The sequence below is a fragment of the Schistocerca cancellata genome, unplaced genomic scaffold, assembly GCF_023864275.1.
Source record: "Schistocerca cancellata isolate TAMUIC-IGC-003103 unplaced genomic scaffold, iqSchCanc2.1 HiC_scaffold_259, whole genome shotgun sequence".
NCBI classification, from domain to species: Eukaryota; Metazoa; Arthropoda; class Insecta; order Orthoptera; family Acrididae; genus Schistocerca; species Schistocerca cancellata.
This window is the reverse complement of record NW_026046281.1, coordinates 70201-86925: the sequence shown is the minus strand read 5'-3', so window position 1 is coordinate 86925 and position 16725 is coordinate 70201. Positions and strand designations below refer to the sequence as shown.

The window sequence follows — 16725 nt, the reverse complement described above, 5'->3', positions numbered from 1 at the left end:
TCTTAAGGTCGTGAGTTCGATCCTCAACCGGGGCATTTAATTTACTTTCGTCCACAGCTAAATTGACGGCTCTGGGGTTTGCGAAGCAGCGAAACACTTTGTACTTTGTTATCCACAAGGCTTCAACGACTCAGCGTGATAATGTTTACTTCCCGTTATTACTACTTGCAGTTCTTATGTAAAATTTTCAAGGAAAAAAGTACTAGTAATAAAACTGAATTTCGTACGATATAACGTGTAAAGTCACAATGTATGACCTGCTGTATGATGACAGGCAGCAGGTCTTTACTTGCGAAATAAGTAAATAAATATTACTACTTACAGCTTTGCTTTTCCTCCTACCCCTGTAACAACGAGGCATAAAGCAATGGATTGTGACTTTTGACATGCGCGCCTCGCCATGGGCGCGCGAAAAGGTGCTCGCAAACAGGGAAAGTGCGACACGGAAAGCGAGTGGGACCGGGTGTAAAGCCGGAGAGAAATGTGCATGTCCGGTGTGGTCTAGTGGCTAGGATACCTGGCTCTCACCCAGGAGGCCCGGGTTCGATTCCCGGTACCGGAACGGAATTTTTCGGAAAAAATCACGACAAGTTTTGACCCTGCGAAAGGCTGTTTCACGCCCTCCTCGCATTATAGCTACTGGTTCATAAACGTCAGCTGAAAACAGTCGAGAGAAACGGTCACGCAATGAAATTACTACGAGCAGCGGAATATAGGGAGAAGAGACGCTGCTCCACTGTTGGACTGCTACCATAGAAATGTTACATGGCAATACGCAGAGCAATTCCCGCGAAGCGATGGAAGGCTGTCTGCACCGAGGTCCGTTAGCTCAGTTGGTTAGAGCGTCGTGCTAATAACGCGAAGGTCGTGGGTTCGATCCCCCCACGGCCCACTACGATTTCACTCTTTCAAAAAGGCAACGCCGATTTCGGCGGGGAAGTATGGTGACAAAGAAATCGTCACATTGTGTGGGAACTGATAGGGGACCAGAACGCGACTTGTCGGGAGCGCGCTAAAACACTTCACTGGTCACAGCACGGTGAACGCACAGTTTCTCGTCCGATCACCGCTACTGCGCGAAGCTGGACGTTGTCAGTGCTTGGGCGGGTGACCGCCTGCGAACACACGGCACTGCCGATAGTTTCAATTCGTATTTCTCTTTCCTCTTCGGTTTCGGAGCTGCAGCGCTATTCGGTCAAGGGCACTGGCGCCACATTTTGCCTCTCAGTATGCCAAGTCGCGCCGTGCGGCCACAGTGAAATGAAGGAGCGTGTTGAAAAATTTTCAACAAAGAAAAAAAAATGAAATGTACTAGTAATAAAACTGAATTTGTCTGACAGAACATGTTAAAATCAGACAATACATGATAACAGGCAGCAGGTATTTACTTGAGGCATAAGTAATGTGGTGCCCGCCTCGCCATACCTCTCTCAGTCGTTTTGCGCGCTTGTTCTTTTTATATAGGCCGATTGGAGAGCGTCAGCTCTCGCGTCAGCTGAGCAAAGTCGAGACAAGTCGAGACTCAAGGAGAATCGACGCACACGCTATAGGGTGGCCTGCAGCGAGTAAGATGGGGAAAGAAACATTAATTGAAGGACGCGTGGCAAAAGTACTCATACGCAAAAGTTAAAAGCCGGCTGCGGTGGCCGGGAATCGAACCCGGATCAACTGCTTGGAAGGCAACTATGCTGACCATTACACCACCACCGCACGGTTTCCGGTCCGCGCACGCCGCGCTGTGTCTGCTTCCCGCCTGTCGGCGGCGGCTCAAGGTGGTCGTAGCTGTAGGCGCATTACGGCGTAGGCGAGCGCATCCAGACAGCGTCTCTACGCACATTTCGCGTCCTTTGGCAAGAGTCGTCGCGTGCGTGCGCCGCAAGAGTACTTAGGCGATCGCGTTCGGGCGTCATTTTTAAGCAGTGCAGTGCAGGATTCAGCGTCTGTAGCATTCTCTCGAGAGGATGCGACGGCGCTGGACGGCAGTCCCACTTTCCCCTCAGGCGTCTGCCGCGGAAAGCACCAGGAAGCTGAGCATCGGTGGTTCAGTGGTAGAATGCTCGCCTGCCACGCGGGCGGCCCGGGTTCGATTCCCGGCCGATGCATCATTTTGTTTTTTCTCCGATAGTGGCGCTGCGTGTCTTTCGCACTCGAACTGCGTGAGCCATGAGAATGCACCGCGGTATTTCCGTGGGAAATAACCTAACATGCAGCGCACACGACTGCTCGTTTGGACTCTTGTGTGCTATTCTACATACTGGCGTCGGCCTAGCATCGCAAGTTGCCTGTCGCGCCGGGAATGCACGTGTAGCAACAGAAAAAAATGAGCCAGGAAGTGCAGACTCTCTACCACTGGTATTTGGTACTTACCGAGATCACTTGCCTCGGTAGCGCAGTAGGCAGCGCGTAAGTCTCATAATCTTAAGGTCGTGAGTTCGATCCTCAACCGGGGCATTTAATTTACTTTCGTCCACAGCTAAATTGACGGCTCTGGGGTTTGCGAAGCAGCGAAACACTTTGTACTTTGTTATCCACAAGGCTTCAACGACTCAGCGTGATAATGTTTACTTCCCGTTATTACTACTTGCAGTTCTTATGTAAAATTTTCAAGGAAAAAAGTACTAGTAATAAAACTGAATTTCGTACGATATAACGTGTAAAGTCACAATGTATGACCTGCTGTATGATGACAGGCAGCAGGTCTTTACTTGCGAAATAAGTAAATAAATATTACTACTTACAGCTTTGCTTTTCCTCCTACCCCTGTAACAACGAGGCATAAAGCAATGGATTGTGACTTTTGACATGCGCGCCTCGCCATGGGCGCGCGAAAAGGTGCTCGCAAACAGGGAAAGTGCGACACGGAAAGCGAGTGGACCGGGTGTAAAGCCGGAGAGAAATGTGCATGTCCGGTGTGGTCTAGTGGCTAGGATACCTGGCTCTCACCCAGGAGGCCCGGGTTCGATTCCCGGTACCGGAACGGAATTTTTCGGAAAAAATCACGACAAGTTTTGACCCTGCGAAAGGGCTGTTTCACGCCCTCCTCGCATTATAGCTACTGGTTCATAAACGTCAGCTGAAAACAGTCGAGAGAAACGGTCACGCAATGAAATTACTACGAGCAGCGGAATATAGGGAGAAGAGACGCTGCTCCACTGTTGGACTGCTACCATAGAAATGTTACATGGCAATACGCAGAGCAATTCCCGCGAAGCGATGGAAGGCTGTCTGCACCGAGGTCCGTTAGCTCAGTTGGTTAGAGCGTCGTGCTAATAACGCGAAGGTCGTGGGTTCGATCCCCCCACGGCCCACTACGATTTCACTCTTTCAAAAAGGCAACGCCGATTTCGGCGGGGAAGTATGGTGACAAAGAAATCGTCACATTGTGTGGGAACTGATAGGGGACCAGAACGCGACTTGTCGGGACGCGCTAAAACACTTCACTGGTCACAGCACGGTGAACGCACAGTTTCTCGTCCGATCACCGCTACTGCGCGAAGCTGGACGTTGTCAGTGCTTGGGCGGGTGACCGCCTGCGAACACACGGCACTGCCGATAGTTTCAATTCGTATTTCTCTTTCCTCTTCGGTTTCGGAGCTGCAGCGCTATTCGGTCAAGGGCACTGGCGCCACATTTTGCCTCTCAGTATGCCAAGTCGCGCCGTGCGGCCACAGTGAAATGAAGGAGCGTGTTGAAAAATTTTCAACAAAGAAAAAAAAATGAAATGTACTAGTAATAAAACTGAATTTGTCTGACAGAACATGTAAAATCAGACAATACATGATAACAGGCAGCAGGTATTTACTTGAGGCATAAGTAATGTGGTGCCCGCCTCGCCATACCTCTCTCAGTCGTTTTGCGCGCTTGTTCTTTTTATATAGGCCGATTGGAGAGCGTCAGCTCTCGCGTCAGCTGAGCAAAGTCGAGACAAGTCGAGACTCAAGGAGAATCGACGCACACGCTATAGGGTGGCCTGCAGCGAGTAAGATGGGGAAAGAAACATTAATTGAAGGACGCGTGGCAAAAGTACTCATACGCAAAAGTTAAAAGCCGGCTGCGGTGGCCGGGAATCGAACCCGGATCAACTGCTTGGAAGGCAACTATGCTGACCATTACACCACCACCGCACGGTTTCCGTCCGCGCACGCCGCGCTGTGTCTGCTTCCCGCCTGTCGGCGGCGGCTCAAGGTGGTCGTAGCTGTAGGCGCATTACGGCGTAGGCGAGCGCATCCAGACAGCGTCTCTACGCACATTTCGCGTCCTTTGGCAAGAGTCGTCGCGTGCGTGCGCCGCAAGAGTACTTAGGCGATCGCGTTCGGGCGTCATTTTTAAGCAGTGCAGTGCAGGATTCAGCGTCTGTAGCATTCTCTCGAGAGGATGCGACGGCGCTGGACGGCAGTCCCACTTTCCCCTCAGGCGTCTGCCGCGGAAAGCACCAGGAAGCTGAGCATCGGTGGTTCAGTGGTAGAATGCTCGCCTGCCACGCGGGCGGCCCGGGTTCGATTCCCGGCCGATGCATCATTTTGTTTTTTCTCCGATAGTGGCGCTGCGTGTCTTTCGCACTCGAACTGCGTGAGCCATGAGAATGCACCGCGGTATTTCCGTGGGAAATAACCTAACATGCAGCGCACACGACTGCTCGTTTGGACTCTTGTGTGCTATTCTACATACTGGCGTCGGCCTAGCATCGCAAGTTGCCTGTCGCGCCGGGAATGCACGTGTAGCAACAGAAAAAAATGAGCCAGGAAGTGCAGACTCTCTACCACTGGTATTTGGTACTTACCGAGATCACTTGCCTCGGTAGCGCAGTAGGCAGCGCGTAAGTCTCATAATCTTAAGGTCGTGAGTTCGATCCTCAACCGGGGCATTTAATTTACTTTCGTCCACAGCTAAATTGACGGCTCTGGGGTTTGCGAAGCAGCGAAACACTTTGTACTTTGTTATCCACAAGGCTTCAACGACTCAGCGTGATAATGTTTACTTCCCGTTATTACTACTTGCAGTTCTTATGTAAAATTTTCAAGGAAAAAAGTACTAGTAATAAAACTGAATTTCGTACGATATAACGTGTAAAGTCACAATGTATGACCTGCTGTATGATGACAGGCAGCAGGTCTTTACTTGCGAAATAAGTAAATAAATATTACTACTTACAGCTTTGCTTTTCCTCCTACCCCTGTAACAACGAGGCATAAAGCAATGGATTGTGACTTTTGACATGCGCGCCTCGCCATGGGCGCGCGAAAAGGTGCTCGCAAACAGGGAAAGTGCGACACGGAAAGCGAGTGGACCGGGTGTAAAGCCGGAGAGAAATGTGCATGTCCGGTGTGGTCTAGTGGCTAGGATACCTGGCTCTCACCCAGGAGGCCCGGGTTCGATTCCCGGTACCGGAACGGAATTTTTCGGAAAAAATCACGACAAGTTTTGACCCTGCGAAAGGCTGTTTCACGCCCTCCTCGCATTATAGCTACTGGTTCATAAACGTCAGCTGAAAACAGTCGAGAGAAACGGTCACGCAATGAAATTACTACGAGCAGCGGAATATAGGGAGAAGAGACGCTGCTCCACTGTTGGACTGCTACCATAGAAATGTTACATGGCAATACGCAGAGCAATTCCCGCGAAGCGATGGAAGGCTGTCTGCACCGAGGTCCGTTAGCTCAGTTGGTTAGAGCGTCGTGCTAATAACGCGAAGGTCGTGGGTTCGATCCCCCCACGGCCCACTACGATTTCACTCTTTCAAAAAGGCAACGCCGATTTCGGCGGGGAAGTATGGTGACAAAGAAATCGTCACATTGTGTGGGAACTGATAGGGGACCAGAACGCGACTTGTCGGGACGCGCTAAAACACTTCACTGGTCACAGCACGGTGAACGCACAGTTTCTCGTCCGATCACCGCTACTGCGCGAAGCTGGACGTTGTCAGTGCTTGGGCGGGTGACCGCCTGCGAACACACGGCACTGCCGATAGTTTCAATTCGTATTTCTCTTTCCTCTTCGGTTTCGGAGCTGCAGCGCTATTCGGTCAAGGGCACTGGCGCCACATTTTGCCTCTCAGTATGCCAAGTCGCGCCGTGCGGCCACAGTGAAATGAAGGAGCGTGTTGAAAAATTTTCAACAAAGAAAAAAAAATGAAATGTACTAGTAATAAAACTGAATTTGTCTGACAGAACATGTAAAATCAGACAATACATGATAACAGGCAGCAGGTATTTACTTGAGGCATAAGTAATGTGGTGCCCGCCTCGCCATACCTCTCTCAGTCGTTTTGCGCGCTTGTTCTTTTTATATAGGCCGATTGGAGAGCGTCAGCTCTCGCGTCAGCTGAGCAAAGTCGAGACAAGTCGAGACTCAAGGAGAATCGACGCACACGCTATAGGGTGGCCTGCAGCGAGTAAGATGGGGAAAGAAACATTAATTGAAGGACGCGTGGCAAAAGTACTCATACGCAAAAGTTAAAAGCCGGCTGCGGTGGCCGGGAATCGAACCCGGATCAACTGCTTGGAAGGCAACTATGCTGACCATTACACCACCACCGCACGGTTTCCGTCCGCGCACGCCGCGCTGTGTCTGCTTCCCGCCTGTCGGCGGCGGCTCAAGGTGGTCGTAGCTGTAGGCGCATTACGGCGTAGGCGAGCGCATCCAGACAGCGTCTCTACGCACATTTCGCGTCCTTTGGCAAGAGTCGTCGCGTGCGTGCGCCGCAAGAGTACTTAGGCGATCGCGTTCGGGCGTCATTTTTAAGCAGTGCAGTGCAGGATTCAGCGTCTGTAGCATTCTCTCGAGAGGATGCGACGGCGCTGGACGGCAGTCCCACTTTCCCCTCAGGCGTCTGCCGCGGAAAGCACCAGGAAGCTGAGCATCGGTGGTTCAGTGGTAGAATGCTCGCCTGCCACGCGGGCGGCCCGGGTTCGATTCCCGGCCGATGCATCATTTTGTTTTTTCTCCGATAGTGGCGCTGCGTGTCTTTCGCACTCGAACTGCGTGAGCCATGAGAATGCACCGCGGTATTTCCGTGGGAAATAACCTAACATGCAGCGCACACGACTGCTCGTTTGGACTCTTGTGTGCTATTCTACATACTGGCGTCGGCCTAGCATCGCAAGTTGCCTGTCGCGCCGGGAATGCACGTGTAGCAACAGAAAAAAATGAGCCAGGAAGTGCAGACTCTCTACCACTGGTATTTGGTACTTACCGAGATCACTTGCCTCGGTAGCGCAGTAGGCAGCGCGTAAGTCTCATAATCTTAAGGTCGTGAGTTCGATCCTCAACCGGGGCATTTAATTTACTTTCGTCCACAGCTAAATTGACGGCTCTGGGGTTTGCGAAGCAGCGAAACACTTTGTACTTTGTTATCCACAAGGCTTCAACGACTCAGCGTGATAATGTTTACTTCCCGTTATTACTACTTGCAGTTCTTATGTAAAATTTTCAAGGAAAAAAGTACTAGTAATAAAACTGAATTTCGTACGATATAACGTGTAAAGTCACAATGTATGACCTGCTGTATGATGACAGGCAGCAGGTCTTTACTTGCGAAATAAGTAAATAAATATTACTACTTACAGCTTTGCTTTTCCTCCTACCCCTGTAACAACGAGGCATAAAGCAATGGATTGTGACTTTTGACATGCGCGCCTCGCCATGGGCGCGCGAAAAGGTGCTCGCAAACAGGGAAAGTGCGACACGGAAAGCGAGTGGACCGGGTGTAAAGCCGGAGAGAAATGTGCATGTCCGGTGTGGTCTAGTGGCTAGGATACCTGGCTCTCACCCAGGAGGCCCGGGTTCGATTCCCGGTACCGGAACGGAATTTTTCGGAAAAAATCACGACAAGTTTTGACCCTGCGAAAGGCTGTTTCACGCCCTCCTCGCATTATAGCTACTGGTTCATAAACGTCAGCTGAAAACAGTCGAGAGAAACGGTCACGCAATGAAATTACTACGAGCAGCGGAATATAGGGAGAAGAGACGCTGCTCCACTGTTGGACTGCTACCATAGAAATGTTACATGGCAATACGCAGAGCAATTCCCGCGAAGCGATGGAAGGCTGTCTGCACCGAGGTCCGTTAGCTCAGTTGGTTAGAGCGTCGTGCTAATAACGCGAAGGTCGTGGGTTCGATCCCCCCACGGCCCACTACGATTTCACTCTTTCAAAAAGGCAACGCCGATTTCGGCGGGGAAGTATGGTGACAAAGAAATCGTCACATTGTGTGGGAACTGATAGGGGACCAGAACGCGACTTGTCGGGACGCGCTAAAACACTTCACTGGTCACAGCACGGTGAACGCACAGTTTCTCGTCCGATCACCGCTACTGCGCGAAGCTGGACGTTGTCAGTGCTTGGGCGGGTGACCGCCTGCGAACACACGGCACTGCCGATAGTTTCAATTCGTATTTCTCTTTCCTCTTCGGTTTCGGAGCTGCAGCGCTATTCGGTCAAGGGCACTGGCGCCACATTTTGCCTCTCAGTATGCCAAGTCGCGCCGTGCGGCCACAGTGAAATGAAGGAGCGTGTTGAAAAATTTTCAACAAAGAAAAAAAAATGAAATGTACTAGTAATAAAACTGAATTTGTCTGACAGAACATGTAAAATCAGACAATACATGATAACAGGCAGCAGGTATTTACTTGAGGCATAAGTAATGTGGTGCCCGCCTCGCCATACCTCTCTCAGTCGTTTTGCGCGCTTGTTCTTTTTATATAGGCCGATTGGAGAGCGTCAGCTCTCGCGTCAGCTGAGCAAAGTCGAGACAAGTCGAGACTCAAGGAGAATCGACGCACACGCTATAGGGTGGCCTGCAGCGAGTAAGATGGGGAAAGAAACATTAATTGAAGGACGCGTGGCAAAAGTACTCATACGCAAAAGTTAAAAGCCGGCTGCGGTGGCCGGGAATCGAACCCGGATCAACTGCTTGGAAGGCAACTATGCTGACCATTACACCACCACCGCACGGTTTCCGTCCGCGCACGCCGCGCTGTGTCTGCTTCCCGCCTGTCGGCGGCGGCTCAAGGTGGTCGTAGCTGTAGGCGCATTACGGCGTAGGCGAGCGCATCCAGACAGCGTCTCTACGCACATTTCGCGTCCTTTGGCAAGAGTCGTCGCGTGCGTGCGCCGCAAGAGTACTTAGGCGATCGCGTTCGGGCGTCATTTTTAAGCAGTGCAGTGCAGGATTCAGCGTCTGTAGCATTCTCTCGAGAGGATGCGACGGCGCTGGACGGCAGTCCCACTTTCCCCTCAGGCGTCTGCCGCGGAAAGCACCAGGAAGCTGAGCATCGGTGGTTCAGTGGTAGAATGCTCGCCTGCCACGCGGGCGGCCCGGGTTCGATTCCCGGCCGATGCATCATTTTGTTTTTTCTCCGATAGTGGCGCTGCGTGTCTTTCGCACTCGAACTGCGTGAGCCATGAGAATGCACCGCGGTATTTCCGTGGGAAATAACCTAACATGCAGCGCACACGACTGCTCGTTTGGACTCTTGTGTGCTATTCTACATACTGGCGTCGGCCTAGCATCGCAAGTTGCCTGTCGCGCCGGGAATGCACGTGTAGCAACAGAAAAAAATGAGCCAGGAAGTGCAGACTCTCTACCACTGGTATTTGGTACTTACCGAGATCACTTGCCTCGGTAGCGCAGTAGGCAGCGCGTAAGTCTCATAATCTTAAGGTCGTGAGTTCGATCCTCAACCGGGGCATTTAATTTACTTTCGTCCACAGCTAAATTGACGGCTCTGGGGTTTGCGAAGCAGCGAAACACTTTGTACTTTGTTATCCACAAGGCTTCAACGACTCAGCGTGATAATGTTTACTTCCCGTTATTACTACTTGCAGTTCTTATGTAAAATTTTCAAGGAAAAAAGTACTAGTAATAAAACTGAATTTCGTACGATATAACGTGTAAAGTCACAATGTATGACCTGCTGTATGATGACAGGCAGCAGGTCTTTACTTGCGAAATAAGTAAATAAATATTACTACTTACAGCTTTGCTTTTCCTCCTACCCCTGTAACAACGAGGCATAAAGCAATGGATTGTGACTTTTGACATGCGCGCCTCGCCATGGGCGCGCGAAAAGGTGCTCGCAAACAGGGAAAGTGCGACACGGAAAGCGAGTGGACCGGGTGTAAAGCCGGAGAGAAATGTGCATGTCCGGTGTGGTCTAGTGGCTAGGATACCTGGCTCTCACCCAGGAGGCCCGGGTTCGATTCCCGGTACCGGAACGGAATTTTTCGGAAAAAATCACGACAAGTTTTGACCCTGCGAAAGGCTGTTTCACGCCCTCCTCGCATTATAGCTACTGGTTCATAAACGTCAGCTGAAAACAGTCGAGAGAAACGGTCACGCAATGAAATTACTACGAGCAGCGGAATATAGGGAGAAGAGACGCTGCTCCACTGTTGGACTGCTACCATAGAAATGTTACATGGCAATACGCAGAGCAATTCCCGCGAAGCGATGGAAGGCTGTCTGCACCGAGGTCCGTTAGCTCAGTTGGTTAGAGCGTCGTGCTAATAACGCGAAGGTCGTGGGTTCGATCCCCCCACGGCCCACTACGATTTCACTCTTTCAAAAAGGCAACGCCGATTTCGGCGGGGAAGTATGGTGACAAAGAAATCGTCACATTGTGTGGGAACTGATAGGGGACCAGAACGCGACTTGTCGGGACGCGCTAAAACACTTCACTGGTCACAGCACGGTGAACGCACAGTTTCTCGTCCGATCACCGCTACTGCGCGAAGCTGGACGTTGTCAGTGCTTGGGCGGGTGACCGCCTGCGAACACACGGCACTGCCGATAGTTTCAATTCGTATTTCTCTTTCCTCTTCGGTTTCGGAGCTGCAGCGCTATTCGGTCAAGGGCACTGGCGCCACATTTTGCCTCTCAGTATGCCAAGTCGCGCCGTGCGGCCACAGTGAAATGAAGGAGCGTGTTGAAAAATTTTCAACAAAGAAAAAAAAATGAAATGTACTAGTAATAAAACTGAATTTGTCTGACAGAACATGTAAAATCAGACAATACATGATAACAGGCAGCAGGTATTTACTTGAGGCATAAGTAATGTGGTGCCCGCCTCGCCATACCTCTCTCAGTCGTTTTGCGCGCTTGTTCTTTTTATATAGGCCGATTGGAGAGCGTCAGCTCTCGCGTCAGCTGAGCAAAGTCGAGACAAGTCGAGACTCAAGGAGAATCGACGCACACGCTATAGGGTGGCCTGCAGCGAGTAAGATGGGGAAAGAAACATTAATTGAAGGACGCGTGGCAAAAGTACTCATACGCAAAAGTTAAAAGCCGGCTGCGGTGGCCGGGAATCGAACCCGGATCAACTGCTTGGAAGGCAACTATGCTGACCATTACACCACCACCGCACGGTTTCCGTCCGCGCACGCCGCGCTGTGTCTGCTTCCCGCCTGTCGGCGGCGGCTCAAGGTGGTCGTAGCTGTAGGCGCATTACGGCGTAGGCGAGCGCATCCAGACAGCGTCTCTACGCACATTTCGCGTCCTTTGGCAAGAGTCGTCGCGTGCGTGCGCCGCAAGAGTACTTAGGCGATCGCGTTCGGGCGTCATTTTTAAGCAGTGCAGTGCAGGATTCAGCGTCTGTAGCATTCTCTCGAGAGGATGCGACGGCGCTGGACGGCAGTCCCACTTTCCCCTCAGGCGTCTGCCGCGGAAAGCACCAGGAAGCTGAGCATCGGTGGTTCAGTGGTAGAATGCTCGCCTGCCACGCGGGCGGCCCGGGTTCGATTCCCGGCCGATGCATCATTTTGTTTTTTCTCCGATAGTGGCGCTGCGTGTCTTTCGCACTCGAACTGCGTGAGCCATGAGAATGCACCGCGGTATTTCCGTGGGAAATAACCTAACATGCAGCGCACACGACTGCTCGTTTGGACTCTTGTGTGCTATTCTACATACTGGCGTCGGCCTAGCATCGCAAGTTGCCTGTCGCGCCGGGAATGCACGTGTAGCAACAGAAAAAAATGAGCCAGGAAGTGCAGACTCTCTACCACTGGTATTTGGTACTTACCGAGATCACTTGCCTCGGTAGCGCAGTAGGCAGCGCGTAAGTCTCATAATCTTAAGGTCGTGAGTTCGATCCTCAACCGGGGCATTTAATTTACTTTCGTCCACAGCTAAATTGACGGCTCTGGGGTTTGCGAAGCAGCGAAACACTTTGTACTTTGTTATCCACAAGGCTTCAACGACTCAGCGTGATAATGTTTACTTCCCGTTATTACTACTTGCAGTTCTTATGTAAAATTTTCAAGGAAAAAAGTACTAGTAATAAAACTGAATTTCGTACGATATAACGTGTAAAGTCACAATGTATGACCTGCTGTATGATGACAGGCAGCAGGTCTTTACTTGCGAAATAAGTAAATAAATATTACTACTTACAGCTTTGCTTTTCCTCCTACCCCTGTAACAACGAGGCATAAAGCAATGGATTGTGACTTTTGACATGCGCGCCTCGCCATGGGCGCGCGAAAAGGTGCTCGCAAACAGGGAAAGTGCGACACGGAAAGCGAGTGGACCGGGTGTAAAGCCGGAGAGAAATGTGCATGTCCGGTGTGGTCTAGTGGCTAGGATACCTGGCTCTCACCCAGGAGGCCCGGGTTCGATTCCCGGTACCGGAACGGAATTTTTCGGAAAAAATCACGACAAGTTTTGACCCTGCGAAAGGCTGTTTCACGCCCTCCTCGCATTATAGCTACTGGTTCATAAACGTCAGCTGAAAACAGTCGAGAGAAACGGTCACGCAATGAAATTACTACGAGCAGCGGAATATAGGGAGAAGAGACGCTGCTCCACTGTTGGACTGCTACCATAGAAATGTTACATGGCAATACGCAGAGCAATTCCCGCGAAGCGATGGAAGGCTGTCTGCACCGAGGTCCGTTAGCTCAGTTGGTTAGAGCGTCGTGCTAATAACGCGAAGGTCGTGGGTTCGATCCCCCCACGGCCCACTACGATTTCACTCTTTCAAAAAGGCAACGCCGATTTCGGCGGGGAAGTATGGTGACAAAGAAATCGTCACATTGTGTGGGAACTGATAGGGGACCAGAACGCGACTTGTCGGGACGCGCTAAAACACTTCACTGGTCACAGCACGGTGAACGCACAGTTTCTCGTCCGATCACCGCTACTGCGCGAAGCTGGACGTTGTCAGTGCTTGGGCGGGTGACCGCCTGCGAACACACGGCACTGCCGATAGTTTCAATTCGTATTTCTCTTTCCTCTTCGGTTTCGGAGCTGCAGCGCTATTCGGTCAAGGGCACTGGCGCCACATTTTGCCTCTCAGTATGCCAAGTCGCGCCGTGCGGCCACAGTGAAATGAAGGAGCGTGTTGAAAAATTTTCAACAAAGAAAAAAAAATGAAATGTACTAGTAATAAAACTGAATTTGTCTGACAGAACATGTAAAATCAGACAATACATGATAACAGGCAGCAGGTATTTACTTGAGGCATAAGTAATGTGGTGCCCGCCTCGCCATACCTCTCTCAGTCGTTTTGCGCGCTTGTTCTTTTTATATAGGCCGATTGGAGAGCGTCAGCTCTCGCGTCAGCTGAGCAAAGTCGAGACAAGTCGAGACTCAAGGAGAATCGACGCACACGCTATAGGGTGGCCTGCAGCGAGTAAGATGGGGAAAGAAACATTAATTGAAGGACGCGTGGCAAAAGTACTCATACGCAAAAGTTAAAAGCCGGCTGCGGTGGCCGGGAATCGAACCCGGATCAACTGCTTGGAAGGCAACTATGCTGACCATTACACCACCACCGCACGGTTTCCGTCCGCGCACGCCGCGCTGTGTCTGCTTCCCGCCTGTCGGCGGCGGCTCAAGGTGGTCGTAGCTGTAGGCGCATTACGGCGTAGGCGAGCGCATCCAGACAGCGTCTCTACGCACATTTCGCGTCCTTTGGCAAGAGTCGTCGCGTGCGTGCGCCGCAAGAGTACTTAGGCGATCGCGTTCGGGCGTCATTTTTAAGCAGTGCAGTGCAGGATTCAGCGTCTGTAGCATTCTCTCGAGAGGATGCGACGGCGCTGGACGGCAGTCCCACTTTCCCCTCAGGCGTCTGCCGCGGAAAGCACCAGGAAGCTGAGCATCGGTGGTTCAGTGGTAGAATGCTCGCCTGCCACGCGGGCGGCCCGGGTTCGATTCCCGGCCGATGCATCATTTTGTTTTTTCTCCGATAGTGGCGCTGCGTGTCTTTCGCACTCGAACTGCGTGAGCCATGAGAATGCACCGCGGTATTTCCGTGGGAAATAACCTAACATGCAGCGCACACGACTGCTCGTTTGGACTCTTGTGTGCTATTCTACATACTGGCGTCGGCCTAGCATCGCAAGTTGCCTGTCGCGCCGGGAATGCACGTGTAGCAACAGAAAAAAATGAGCCAGGAAGTGCAGACTCTCTACCACTGGTATTTGGTACTTACCGAGATCACTTGCCTCGGTAGCGCAGTAGGCAGCGCGTAAGTCTCATAATGTTAAGGTCGTGAGTTCGATCCTCAACCGGGGCATTTAATTTACTTTCGTCCACAGCTAAATTGACGGCTCTGGGGTTTGCGAAGCAGCGAAACACTTTGTACTTTGTTATCCACAAGGCTTCAACGACTCAGCGTGATAATGTTTACTTCCCGTTATTACTACTTGCAGTTCTTATGTAAAATTTTCAAGGAAAAAAGTACTAGTAATAAAACTGAATTTCGTACGATATAACGTGTAAAGTCACAATGTATGACCTGCTGTATGATGACAGGCAGCAGGTCTTTACTTGCGAAATAAGTAAATAAATATTACTACTTACAGCTTTGCTTTTCCTCCTACCCCTGTAACAACGAGGCATAAAGCAATGGATTGTGACTTTTGACATGCGCGCCTCGCCATGGGCGCGCGAAAAGGTGCTCGCAAACAGGGAAAGTGCGACACGGAAAGCGAGTGGACCGGGTGTAAAGCCGGAGAGAAATGTGCATGTCCGGTGTGGTCTAGTGGCTAGGATACCTGGCTCTCACCCAGGAGGCCCGGGTTCGATTCCCGGTACCGGAACGGAATTTTTCGGAAAAAATCACGACAAGTTTTGACCCTGCGAAAGGCTGTTTCACGCCCTCCTCGCATTATAGCTACTGGTTCATAAACGTCAGCTGAAAACAGTCGAGAGAAACGGTCACGCAATGAAATTACTACGAGCAGCGGAATATAGGGAGAAGAGACGCTGCTCCACTGTTGGACTGCTACCATAGAAATGTTACATGGCAATACGCAGAGCAATTCCCGCGAAGCGATGGAAGGCTGTCTGCACCGAGGTCCGTTAGCTCAGTTGGTTAGAGCGTCGTGCTAATAACGCGAAGGTCGTGGGTTCGATCCCCCCACGGCCCACTACGATTTCACTCTTTCAAAAAGGCAACGCCGATTTCGGCGGGGAAGTATGGTGACAAAGAAATCGTCACATTGTGTGGGAACTGATAGGGGACCAGAACGCGACTTGTCGGGACGCGCTAAAACACTTCACTGGTCACAGCACGGTGAACGCACAGTTTCTCGTCCGATCACCGCTACTGCGCGAAGCTGGACGTTGTCAGTGCTTGGGCGGGTGACCGCCTGCGAACACACGGCACTGCCGATAGTTTCAATTCGTATTTCTCTTTCCTCTTCGGTTTCGGAGCTGCAGCGCTATTCGGTCAAGGGCACTGGCGCCACATTTTGCCTCTCAGTATGCCAAGTCGCGCCGTGCGGCCACAGTGAAATGAAGGAGCGTGTTGAAAAATTTTCAACAAAGAAAAAAAAATGAAATGTACTAGTAATAAAACTGAATTTGTCTGACAGAACATGTAAAATCAGACAATACATGATAACAGGCAGCAGGTATTTACTTGAGGCATAAGTAATGTGGTGCCCGCCTCGCCATACCTCTCTCAGTCGTTTTGCGCGCTTGTTCTTTTTATATAGGCCGATTGGAGAGCGTCAGCTCTCGCGTCAGCTGAGCAAAGTCGAGACAAGTCGAGACTCAAGGAGAATCGACGCACACGCTATAGGGTGGCCTGCAGCGAGTAAGATGGGGAAAGAAACATTAATTGAAGGACGCGTGGCAAAAGTACTCATACGCAAAAGTTAAAAGCCGGCTGCGGTGGCCGGGAATCGAACCCGGATCAACTGCTTGGAAGGCAACTATGCTGACCATTACACCACCACCGCACGGTTTCCGTCCGCGCACGCCGCGCTGTGTCTGCTTCCCGCCTGTCGGCGGCGGCTCAAGGTGGTCGTAGCTGTAGGCGCATTACGGCGTAGGCGAGCGCATCCAGACAGCGTCTCTACGCACATTTCGCGTCCTTTGGCAAGAGTCGTCGCGTGCGTGCGCCGCAAGAGTACTTAGGCGATCGCGTTCGGGCGTCATTTTTAAGCAGTGCAGTGCAGGATTCAGCGTCTGTAGCATTCTCTCGAGAGGATGCGACGGCGCTGGACGGCAGTCCCACTTTCCCCTCAGGCGTCTGCCGCGGAAAGCACCAGGAAGCTGAGCATCGGTGGTTCAGTGGTAGAATGCTCGCCTGCCACGCGGGCGGCCCGGGTTCGATTCCCGGCCGATGCATCATTTTGTTTTTTCTCCGATAGTGGCGCTGCGTGTCTTTCGCACTCGAACTGCGTGAGCCATGAGAATGCACCGCGGTATTTCCGTGGGAAATAACCTAACATGCAGCGCACACGACTGCTCGTTTGGACTCTTGTGTGCTATTCTACA

At 51.4% G+C, this 16725-nt stretch overlaps 33 non-coding genes across 33 annotated transcripts; 26 read left to right on the top strand and 7 right to left on the bottom strand.

The window, feature by feature from the left end:
* The first annotated feature begins 490 nt into the window (after nt 1–490).
* On the top strand, nt 491–562 carry Trnae-cuc (transfer RNA glutamic acid (anticodon CUC)). Its single transcript has one exon. It is a non-coding gene; the product is annotated as a tRNA-Glu (tRNA).
* A 256-nt stretch (nt 563–818) lies between these two features.
* On the top strand, nt 819–892 carry Trnai-aau (transfer RNA isoleucine (anticodon AAU)). Its single transcript has one exon. It is a non-coding gene; the product is annotated as a tRNA-Ile (tRNA).
* A 746-nt stretch (nt 893–1638) lies between these two features.
* Trnag-ucc (transfer RNA glycine (anticodon UCC)) lies at nt 1639–1710 on the bottom strand. The gene has a single exon. It is a non-coding gene; the product is annotated as a tRNA-Gly (tRNA).
* Nucleotides 1711–2031: 321 nt separating this feature from the next.
* On the top strand, nt 2032–2102 carry Trnag-gcc (transfer RNA glycine (anticodon GCC)). Its single transcript has one exon. It is a non-coding gene; the product is annotated as a tRNA-Gly (tRNA).
* A 276-nt stretch (nt 2103–2378) lies between these two features.
* Trnam-cau (transfer RNA methionine (anticodon CAU)) lies at nt 2379–2451 on the top strand. The gene has a single exon. It is a non-coding gene; the product is annotated as a tRNA-Met (tRNA).
* A 454-nt stretch (nt 2452–2905) lies between these two features.
* Nucleotides 2906–2977, top strand: Trnae-cuc (transfer RNA glutamic acid (anticodon CUC)). Its single transcript has one exon. It is a non-coding gene; the product is annotated as a tRNA-Glu (tRNA).
* Nucleotides 2978–3234: 257 nt separating this feature from the next.
* On the top strand, nt 3235–3308 carry Trnai-aau (transfer RNA isoleucine (anticodon AAU)). The gene has a single exon. It is a non-coding gene; the product is annotated as a tRNA-Ile (tRNA).
* Nucleotides 3309–4052: 744 nt separating this feature from the next.
* Trnag-ucc (transfer RNA glycine (anticodon UCC)) lies at nt 4053–4124 on the bottom strand. The gene has a single exon. It is a non-coding gene; the product is annotated as a tRNA-Gly (tRNA).
* Nucleotides 4125–4444: 320 nt separating this feature from the next.
* Trnag-gcc (transfer RNA glycine (anticodon GCC)) lies at nt 4445–4515 on the top strand. The gene has a single exon. It is a non-coding gene; the product is annotated as a tRNA-Gly (tRNA).
* Nucleotides 4516–4791: 276 nt separating this feature from the next.
* On the top strand, nt 4792–4864 carry Trnam-cau (transfer RNA methionine (anticodon CAU)). The gene has a single exon. It is a non-coding gene; the product is annotated as a tRNA-Met (tRNA).
* Nucleotides 4865–5318: 454 nt separating this feature from the next.
* Nucleotides 5319–5390, top strand: Trnae-cuc (transfer RNA glutamic acid (anticodon CUC)). The gene has a single exon. It is a non-coding gene; the product is annotated as a tRNA-Glu (tRNA).
* Nucleotides 5391–5646: 256 nt separating this feature from the next.
* On the top strand, nt 5647–5720 carry Trnai-aau (transfer RNA isoleucine (anticodon AAU)). The gene has a single exon. It is a non-coding gene; the product is annotated as a tRNA-Ile (tRNA).
* Nucleotides 5721–6464: 744 nt separating this feature from the next.
* Trnag-ucc (transfer RNA glycine (anticodon UCC)) lies at nt 6465–6536 on the bottom strand. Its single transcript has one exon. It is a non-coding gene; the product is annotated as a tRNA-Gly (tRNA).
* Nucleotides 6537–6856: 320 nt separating this feature from the next.
* On the top strand, nt 6857–6927 carry Trnag-gcc (transfer RNA glycine (anticodon GCC)). The gene has a single exon. It is a non-coding gene; the product is annotated as a tRNA-Gly (tRNA).
* Nucleotides 6928–7203: 276 nt separating this feature from the next.
* Trnam-cau (transfer RNA methionine (anticodon CAU)) lies at nt 7204–7276 on the top strand. The gene has a single exon. It is a non-coding gene; the product is annotated as a tRNA-Met (tRNA).
* A 454-nt stretch (nt 7277–7730) lies between these two features.
* Trnae-cuc (transfer RNA glutamic acid (anticodon CUC)) lies at nt 7731–7802 on the top strand. The gene has a single exon. It is a non-coding gene; the product is annotated as a tRNA-Glu (tRNA).
* A 256-nt stretch (nt 7803–8058) lies between these two features.
* Nucleotides 8059–8132, top strand: Trnai-aau (transfer RNA isoleucine (anticodon AAU)). Its single transcript has one exon. It is a non-coding gene; the product is annotated as a tRNA-Ile (tRNA).
* A 744-nt stretch (nt 8133–8876) lies between these two features.
* Trnag-ucc (transfer RNA glycine (anticodon UCC)) lies at nt 8877–8948 on the bottom strand. Its single transcript has one exon. It is a non-coding gene; the product is annotated as a tRNA-Gly (tRNA).
* Nucleotides 8949–9268: 320 nt separating this feature from the next.
* On the top strand, nt 9269–9339 carry Trnag-gcc (transfer RNA glycine (anticodon GCC)). Its single transcript has one exon. It is a non-coding gene; the product is annotated as a tRNA-Gly (tRNA).
* Nucleotides 9340–9615: 276 nt separating this feature from the next.
* On the top strand, nt 9616–9688 carry Trnam-cau (transfer RNA methionine (anticodon CAU)). The gene has a single exon. It is a non-coding gene; the product is annotated as a tRNA-Met (tRNA).
* Nucleotides 9689–10142: 454 nt separating this feature from the next.
* On the top strand, nt 10143–10214 carry Trnae-cuc (transfer RNA glutamic acid (anticodon CUC)). The gene has a single exon. It is a non-coding gene; the product is annotated as a tRNA-Glu (tRNA).
* Nucleotides 10215–10470: 256 nt separating this feature from the next.
* Nucleotides 10471–10544, top strand: Trnai-aau (transfer RNA isoleucine (anticodon AAU)). The gene has a single exon. It is a non-coding gene; the product is annotated as a tRNA-Ile (tRNA).
* Nucleotides 10545–11288: 744 nt separating this feature from the next.
* Nucleotides 11289–11360, bottom strand: Trnag-ucc (transfer RNA glycine (anticodon UCC)). Its single transcript has one exon. It is a non-coding gene; the product is annotated as a tRNA-Gly (tRNA).
* A 320-nt stretch (nt 11361–11680) lies between these two features.
* Trnag-gcc (transfer RNA glycine (anticodon GCC)) lies at nt 11681–11751 on the top strand. The gene has a single exon. It is a non-coding gene; the product is annotated as a tRNA-Gly (tRNA).
* A 276-nt stretch (nt 11752–12027) lies between these two features.
* Nucleotides 12028–12100, top strand: Trnam-cau (transfer RNA methionine (anticodon CAU)). The gene has a single exon. It is a non-coding gene; the product is annotated as a tRNA-Met (tRNA).
* Nucleotides 12101–12554: 454 nt separating this feature from the next.
* On the top strand, nt 12555–12626 carry Trnae-cuc (transfer RNA glutamic acid (anticodon CUC)). Its single transcript has one exon. It is a non-coding gene; the product is annotated as a tRNA-Glu (tRNA).
* A 256-nt stretch (nt 12627–12882) lies between these two features.
* On the top strand, nt 12883–12956 carry Trnai-aau (transfer RNA isoleucine (anticodon AAU)). The gene has a single exon. It is a non-coding gene; the product is annotated as a tRNA-Ile (tRNA).
* Nucleotides 12957–13700: 744 nt separating this feature from the next.
* On the bottom strand, nt 13701–13772 carry Trnag-ucc (transfer RNA glycine (anticodon UCC)). Its single transcript has one exon. It is a non-coding gene; the product is annotated as a tRNA-Gly (tRNA).
* Nucleotides 13773–14092: 320 nt separating this feature from the next.
* Nucleotides 14093–14163, top strand: Trnag-gcc (transfer RNA glycine (anticodon GCC)). Its single transcript has one exon. It is a non-coding gene; the product is annotated as a tRNA-Gly (tRNA).
* An 803-nt stretch (nt 14164–14966) lies between these two features.
* Trnae-cuc (transfer RNA glutamic acid (anticodon CUC)) lies at nt 14967–15038 on the top strand. Its single transcript has one exon. It is a non-coding gene; the product is annotated as a tRNA-Glu (tRNA).
* Nucleotides 15039–15294: 256 nt separating this feature from the next.
* Nucleotides 15295–15368, top strand: Trnai-aau (transfer RNA isoleucine (anticodon AAU)). The gene has a single exon. It is a non-coding gene; the product is annotated as a tRNA-Ile (tRNA).
* Nucleotides 15369–16112: 744 nt separating this feature from the next.
* Trnag-ucc (transfer RNA glycine (anticodon UCC)) lies at nt 16113–16184 on the bottom strand. The gene has a single exon. It is a non-coding gene; the product is annotated as a tRNA-Gly (tRNA).
* A 320-nt stretch (nt 16185–16504) lies between these two features.
* On the top strand, nt 16505–16575 carry Trnag-gcc (transfer RNA glycine (anticodon GCC)). Its single transcript has one exon. It is a non-coding gene; the product is annotated as a tRNA-Gly (tRNA).
* Nucleotides 16576–16725: the final 150 nt, after the last annotated feature.